This window comes from Pteropus vampyrus, unplaced genomic scaffold (genome assembly GCF_000151845.1).
Source record: "Pteropus vampyrus isolate Shadow unplaced genomic scaffold, Pvam_2.0 Scaffold187, whole genome shotgun sequence".
Lineage (NCBI taxonomy): Eukaryota > Metazoa > Chordata > Mammalia > Chiroptera > Pteropodidae > Pteropus > Pteropus vampyrus.
Window position 1 is genome coordinate 1,082,769 of NW_011888968.1, and position 8,031 is coordinate 1,090,799.

The window sequence follows — 8,031 nt, forward strand, 5'->3', positions numbered from 1 at the left end:
ACCCCGGAACCACGCCAGAGGGGCTGTGGGACTCCCAGCAGGCCACCCCCAGACCTGAGGTCACCTAGTCGGTACGATGGGTCCACATCGGTTGGACACGCTGAAGGGGTGTTTTCCGTGTATGTCCAGACCAAGCCACATGGGATCTGCCCGGCCGAGGCCGCTGCCCACAAGCCCTGCGGTCCCCTCCTGGGGGCTCCTGGTACCTGCTTGGCACCTGTACCTGCCTCTCCAAGGCACGTGTGGTTCCTGGAGGGTCCGGCACACAGGGGCAGGTGGCCATCCCTGCTGCGAGCAGCCCTTGGACACCCCGGGGTGACACGGTGTTTCCTTTGTTTGCAGTGACACGTGGTTACCGGTGTTTGTGGTCCTTTGTCTTCCCGAATCTGTGACTTGTCTATTTATGTCTTTTGCTCATTTTTTTCCCCAGTGAAGGGGTGTCGTCGGCCGATCCCTGTTCCCCAGATTCATCACCCAAGTCCCGACCCCCAGCACCCTCGAGTGTGACTGTATGTGGAGGCACGACCTTTAAAGAGGTGAGCAAGGTGAAGTGGGGGTCAGGAGGGAGGCCCTAATCCAGGGCGACTGTGTCCTTATAAGCACAGGTGGTCAGGCCACGGTCACACGCACAGGGAGACCACGCGGGACACGGGGAGGAGACGCCGTCCACACGCCCAGGAGCGAGGCCTCGGGGCGAACCGCCCGCCCACACCTGGGTCTCGGGCTCTGGCCTCGGGGACCGGGCACGGGAAGCATCTGCAGTCTGAGCCGGCGGCTGTGGGCCTTCGCTGGCGAACCTGCTAGGGTGCTGTTTTCCTTGTGCCGTCCCAAGTGCAGTTCACGCAGTGACCGTCCTACCCCCCTTGCCTGTCACATTTGACTGAAAACATTTCCCAGTTTCTCACTGGCTCTGTAATGCTTTTGCAACCTCTCTGTCGAGGCAGAATCCACACGGGACGGACCGCACACGCCCAAGGCACACGGCCCGCTGGGTTCTGCGCCCGCGAGGCCGAACACATCTGTCACCCCCAGAAGCGCCCTTGGTCCCCGCAGCCCCTTCTCCCATCCCTCCCCGTCCCGGCCCCCCCTTCCCAAGCTCCAGGGGCCTGGTCAGCTCGCATTCCATAAGTTCTCCATAAATGGAAATGTAGCATGTACTCTTGCTGTCCGGCCTCTTTCTCTCGCATAACTCGTGTGAGACGCATCCGTGCCTCGCGTGCCTGGGCCCACATTCCTTCTGCCTGCCACGGTGGGGACACACCACAGCTTGTTTACCCATTCACTGTTGATGGACATTTGGGTCGTTTCCAGTTTTTGACGATTAAAAACAAAGCAGTATTTACATTCATGTGAAAGTCTTTACCAGGACAAACATTTCCTTTTCTCATGGGTAAATGCCTCGAAGGAAAACGACTAGATCACATGGGACGTTTATGCTTAACTGTTTAAGACAAGAGACATTGCCAACGGAATCGTTTTACATTTCCGCCGGCGAGGTGGGGTCCCTCCACAATCTGGCTGACACTTGGCGTTTGCAGGCTGGGCCATTCTCGCAGCGTGGCATCCTGTGATTTTGCTCTGCGTCCCCCGGGGGACCCAGGGTGCCGTGCAGTTTTCACGTGCGTTCTTGCCATTCATTTGTCTTGTTTAATGAGGTGTCAGCTCTAATCTTTGGCCCATTTTTTAAAAATCGGGTTGTTTTGCTTTCTTATTATCAAGCGTCTGCACTTTTGGGTCCATTTATTGTTCATTCGTACCCCTTTCCTTGAGAGTTCTGGGTATCTCCTGGATCAGGTCTTTGGGAAATATTTGCTTGGCAGAGATTTTCTATCGGTGTCTAACTTGCATTCCCTTTACAATGTCTCTTGGACACCGAACCGTAAAGATTTTCGACGGCTTTCAGTGCACCGACTTACTTCGTTAGGGGTGGTCCTTTCGGTACTGTGTCTGGGAAATTTTGGCCTAGTCCACATCCCCCCGAGACTCTGCCCTGTTTCTGCAGTTCTGGTTTTGCATCCAGGCCTCCGGTCCAGTTCGAGTTAACCTTCGTACAGAGCGTGAGGTTTGCACCCAAATTCTTCCCCTCTGTCTCCTGCACGTGGCTCCGCCGGCGTCCCAGCATGGCGTGCCGGCGAAGCCATGGCTTCTGCCCCCGTGCGGGTTTCCCCCGGGACCCTTCGTGTCGCCCCGTGGTGTGTTTAACGTCTGTGCACCAGCACCAGCCCGTCTGGGCTGCTCTACTGACTCTTAGAATAGTGACTCAAGCTTATTCCCCTCGTTCAGGGCTGTTTCGCTGCCCCAGGGCCTCTGCTTTCCACCTGAATCGTACAATCATCGTGTAACTTTCTACACAAAGACTCTGCCGGGGGTCCGGTCCGGGTTGCATTTACGTCTGTCGACCAGACCTAGGGAGAATCGAGGTTTCTGCAGCGTCGAGTGAACCTTCCCAGCCGTGAGTCACATGTATCTCCTCCGCCTTCGTTCGGGTCCCTGACGTCTCTCGGGACGTTTCACGTCTCTCTGTCTGTCTCCTGCCCTGTGCCGGGTTCGTCCCCGGTTGGTTTGTTTGTTTGTTTGTTTGTTTGGTGCCGTTAGGAAGTGGTGAGAGCAGACATCCTTGTCCTGGTCCCGAGCTGAAGCGAGGACGCAGTCGGTCTCGCCCGGAGCGGCCCTTCGCTGGCCCTAGTCTGCCGGGGGCGTTTCTGGTGGCCGGGGCTGAGTGTCGACGTGTGCCAGGTGCTTCCCGCACGTCCCGAGACGGACGGTCGCCTGGTGGTTCCTGTCCGGTTCGTGGGCGCGGCGGGCCACCCCGCCTGCTTCCCGGGCGGCGGCCCAGCCCCGTTGCCGAGGTCGGCCGTGCTTGGGCGTGACGCGGCGTGCGCTCCGCGTGTTGCTGACCTGCCGTTCAGGTGCTCGCCGCCGTGTCGCGGGGTCCCCGTCTGCGGCCCTCTGTCTGGTTCTGGTGTCCGGGCAACACTGGCCTCACAGCACGAGTCGGGGGCTTTGGAGAATTTGCATGCGATCGCTGTTAGTCCACCAGAGTATTCTTTGCAGGACATTGTCAACCCCACTGTCCGTTCTTCGGTGGGTGGAGGAGGCCTCCCCCGGCCACTGCGTCCTCTGAGTGAGCTCGTTGGTCTTTCGTGTTTTTCAAGAAACGTGTCGCGTGTCGTGGCCCACGGCGGCTCAGAACGTCCCCTTGCCATTCTTTCGACGTCCGTGTGGCGCGTCGCGTGCCTTCGCCCTCCCTCCTGGCACTGGCTTAGAGGTTTATCGTGTCCGTGGATGTTTTCAGAGAACCGAGTCGAGGTTGATTTTGGGGTTCCCCTCTTGTTTTCACGTTGCCCACTTCACCGACCAGATGGACCTGCCCTGTCTCTCCCCGTGCGTACTTTGGGGCGAATCTGCTTTTCTTTTCCGAGTTGCGTCAAGGTGCAGGCGGGAGTCACTGGCCCTTTCTCACTCGAGGATGCGGGCGCCTGGCGGCGTCCCTTCTGCCATCGTGGTGTCCCCTGCGCTGCTCTCTGTGTGTGTTTTTCCATGTTCTTTCTGTGGGGAACGCTTTCTAGTTTCCTTTGATTTCCCTTTGACTCATGGGTTATTTAGAAGTGTGTTATTTAGATTCCAAATATTTGAGGCGTTTCCAAGGCTCTCTCTGTTATTGATTTATAATTTAATTCCTTATGGTCAAAGAACATAATTTGTGTGACTTGAATCCTTCTCAACTTATTAAGTCTTGTTTTATGGCCCAGAACGTGGTCTGAGTTGGTAAGTGTCCCATGCACACTCGGAAGGAATGTGTGTTTAAGCGGAGTGTTCCATGAACGCCCGTCGAGTGAGCTGGCTGGCGCTGCTGGGGCCCCCCGCGTTCTCGCGGGGTCTCTGCCTGCTCGTCCGGCTAACTGTCGAGAGGGTCGCAGAGACCCGGCTGTGACCGTGCGCGTGTCTGCTGCCCCTTTTGTTCCCGACACGTTCTGCTTCGTGTACGTTTCGTGTTATCTGTGTCTTTAGATTTAGAAGGTCTTTCTTGTGGCAGCCCCGAGACCCCTCCCCAGCCCCGTGTGGGCTGCAGGCACTGGCCCCTGCAGTCCGGCCAAGCGGTCCCCTCCCCAGCCTTGGGCAGCCCCCCTACCCCACACGTGCTGGGTATGGCGGGGCGCCGCTGCAGGCCCCCCGGGGCCTCTCCCGTACGCTCTGCCCTCTCTGAGACTCGGTCCCGTCAGTGTCCGTGGTGCCCCCAGACCCTCGGCTCTCTCTCATCAACTCGGGGATCCAGCTGGGCTCCCCCGGAAATTCCCCCTTCCCCCAGTGAGGCCTGGAAGCACTCAGGGAGGCCAGCCGGGCAGTTGCGGGGCTCAGCCTGACCCTTTCCCCTCTCCCGGGGACCCGGCCGGCCACTGCCTGATGTCCACGGCCTCGACAAACACGTTGCTGTGTGTGCTTTGATCGTTTACTTTCGTCGTCGTCGGTGTCGGGCTCTTTCAAGCAGGAGGACAAGCGTGGTTCCTGTCCTCCCGTCTCGACTACACGTGACGAGCCAGAAACCTAGCAGTTTTGAGCAGTGACCTTGGCCGGGCTCGGCCTTTGCCTCCGCGGTGCCCGCATGGCTGGCGGGCCCGGACCTCGTTCCCCGGCACGGAAGCAGCGCGGCACGGACCTGCTTCTCCCTCTGGTTTTACTTCGAGCAGCTTCTTTTCCTCACTCTGAGCTCTCCCAGTTTCCTGGACACGTGCTTTCGGATTCGGTGTGGCGGGACGCTGTCACGGGATGCCTGTCTTTCGTCCCTGACTTCCTCGACCTCCTTTCTCGGCCACCCCAGCACCCCCTCCCGTCCTGAGGGCGAGGCCCCCCGCTCGTGTGTGCGCACGGAATCACACTGGCAGCTGCCGCGGGGGGCATGAAGCGGTCAGTGGCCGTGTGACCTTGGGACGCCACGCAGGCCTCTCTGGGCTTTGGACGGTGCTGGCGGGCAGGCGCTGACCCCCTGGCCGCCGCGAGGGCTCTGGGGCAGGCAGGGGTGGCCGCCCAGCAGGGCTCACCAGCCACGTTACCTTCGCCTCCGAAGCCTGCTCTTAATTTTCAAAAACTTCTGAGCTTTTCCTGCCTGTCTTCTCTTCCATATGAATTCGATATTCATCTCGCCAACAGCCTCCCCACCCCTGGCCCACCCCCAGCGTACCCCTCACCCTCAAATAAATCCTGTTAGAATTTTGGTTGAAAATCTGGCACGCCTGCAAGTTCACTTGGAAAGAGCTGACTCTTATAAACCTCCTGGCCAGCGTGTGATGCGATTTCTCTCTGCCCCCTCTCTTTTCAAATTTTCTTTATGTATTTCTCATTAAAGTTTTCCATTTTCTTCCTGCAGACCCTGAGCGTGCCTTAGGGGCCGTTGCCAAGTGTCTTATGCTCTTGGCTTCGTGTCGTCTTTTGTTTGAGAAAGGAATGTTTTTTATTCTACTTTATCTTCTCACCGGCCGTTGCTGGAAAATAGTAAGCAATATTGATTTGAAATATGTGTTTTGCATCTGGCGGCCTTCCTAAACCCTCTCATCATTCTGAAAGCCCTTCCCTTCCGCCCGCTCTCTGGGGCCCCGAGGAAGGCCGCTGGGGTCCCCCCCTTCCCCGAGTTATTCAGCTCGCTTCCGTTCCGCGTCTCCTGCATTGTCTGCAGCCTCCAGGCCCGGGCCGGGCGGTAATGGCGACAGCAGGCCCCTTCGCTGTGGCCATCGCCCGGGCAGATGAAGGAAGTGCTTGTTCATCGTCTTCTATCCTCGAGGTTTTGTTTTGTTTGGGCCTCAGAAATAAGAATCCGTTCTCAGCAAACGTCCTTCCCCGGTGTTTTATGGTCGTGGATTGTTTAAGGTAGAGCAGAGGGCAACAGTAAAACATAGGAAGAGGCCTCACTCACCCGCCCGCCCCCGGGCTTGAGAAACAAGATGGGAGGAACCCGTTTCTGCGTTCGGGGCGACCCCCTGGCCGCCGTTTCTGCGTTCGGGACGACCCCCTGGCCGTGGGCTCCGTCCCTCCCGGGGATCACTCATCTGAAGTGTGTGCCCCTCACGTCCAGGCGTGTGTAATTCACGGGCGTGTTGAGAAGAGCGTGTGCAAGGGGTCGCGTGCCGTGGTGTCCCCTACACAGCTGCCTCAGCGTCCCCAGCGCTGTGTCTCGGCGCCCGGGCCTCAGTGACCTGGAGCCGCTGGCCTTTTACGTGTGCAGGCCCCACTCACGGCTCCATAGAGGGCGGTTCGGGGCCGTGCTCAGGCTTCGGGGGTTGCCAGTGGTCGGGGTGCCCGGCGGGAGAACCGGCGGGCCAGCCCACGCCGACCGCACACAGCCGGCCCGTGCCCCTGGCCGCCGCCTCCACGTGAGCACTGGCCGCCCGGGGTCTCCGCTTCCAGACCTGGTTCAGCGAGCCCCCTTCCGTGACGACAGCCGCCCCAGGCCTGCCTGCCACCTGCGTTCCTCCCTGCCACCTGCGCTCCTCCATCGGTTCGTGTGGACAGGCGGCTGTCTCGTGGTGTCCGTGTCCAGCGTCCCACCTGCTGCTCGTCTTACATCTGCTGACCCCGCAGGCCGTCTGCCCCGTGAGCGGCTCGGGTGGCCTGCCTGTCCTCAAACGGGACCCTAACGGTCCCTGTGGACACCCAGCGCAGAGTCCTCCTCGGGGACATGTCCACGCGCCCCCTCCCGAGACGCGGCTCGCGTTTTCCCTGGGCTCGTGCTGTCTCGTGACGCAGAGAAGGTTCTGTTCTCAGCCCTCGTCCTGTGGACTTTATCTGTCTCTTGTTCGATGACTCGTGGATTTCATCTGAGCGATGGTCCCCGTTAGCAGGGCCTTCTGGTACTGTCCCAAAGTTGTTCCCCTGAAAGTTTGAGGTCTTCTTTTTCAGACTCCGGTCTTGAAGTGAGCAGGGCTTGACTCGGGGTGGACGGCACAGCGGTGGCCGCCTCGCTGTCTGTTCTCCACGGCTGGGCAGCTGTGCCAGCGCCATCCACACCACCCCCCGTCAAGTCTCTCGGCGTCCGTGGGACTCTCTCCGCCATGTCCCTCGGGGGGCCAGCAGCCCAGCCCCAGCCGTGCTGTCCTGCGAGAGGAATGTTAGAATCCGCCCGGATTCGCACGCGAATCTCTGCTGGAATGTGGCCGAGTGGCCTTGAACCCATAGGCTAATTTGGGGAGAATCAACATTTTTGAGATACTGCATCTTCCTCTCATGAGACCTAGTGACAGTCTCCCATTATTTAGGTCTTTTTAAAACAAAAACAAAAACACAAACACTTTCCAGTCCATGCATCTTCTCTCTGCAATGGCCTTGCACGGCTTGTCAGAGTCACTCACACATCACCCTGTGCTGTAAACGGCATCTTAAACATCTCCTAACTCTTCCCATTTTCGGTCTGTGCCCTCGTGCGCCTGTACTGAGTGTCCCCAATGCTCATGAAGGAGAATTGCCCATTTTCTTGAGCTCCCTTATAGACACATATTTGTATTTTTGGGTTTTGTTTTTTTTTTAAGGGATTAATAAAAGATAATTTTTTCCTTGCCTACTAATTCTTTTAATTTTTTTTTATAGTTTCTTTTTCTTGTCCTATAGCTCTGGCCGGGACACCTGGATGAAGGGGAGCAGAGAGTCTGTCACCCCGAAATCTGCCTGTTTGGGGGACACTGGCTGTTTCGGGCTGGTTCATTTTAAGAAACAGCCTACGTGTGAGAACCTGGGTAATCTAAGCAGCAGCTGTCCCTTTGTGAAAGATCATTTACATTTGCGAGGGAAGTCGCCACTTGTAAAGTGTGTCTCCCCGCCTGTGCCAGGAAGGGCAGGCCGGTTCCATCCCCAGAGACTGCTGTCACAGGAGAAGGCACAGACGTAAATGTGCATGCCCGTTTCCTGTGCTCTTCCTGGACCCCCACCCCGGTCCCCATAACTGCTCCCCACCCTCACATCTTTTGTCTTCGGCTAAAGGTGGCGGTTAGGGCGGGGGCCGCGCCATCTTGGACAGTGGCTCAGGGCCCATGCCAGCGTTCCTGG

General features: G+C 58.2%; 1 long non-coding RNA gene across 1 annotated transcript; it reads left to right on the forward strand.

Moving 5' to 3' along the window:
- Nucleotides 1-6: 6 nt before the first annotated feature.
- LOC105299514 lies at nucleotides 7-1,348 on the forward strand. Its single transcript, XR_896534.2, has 2 exons — nucleotides 7-536; nucleotides 633-1,348. It is a non-coding gene; the product is annotated as an uncharacterized LOC105299514 (long non-coding RNA).
- Nucleotides 1,349-8,031: the final 6,683 nt, after the last annotated feature.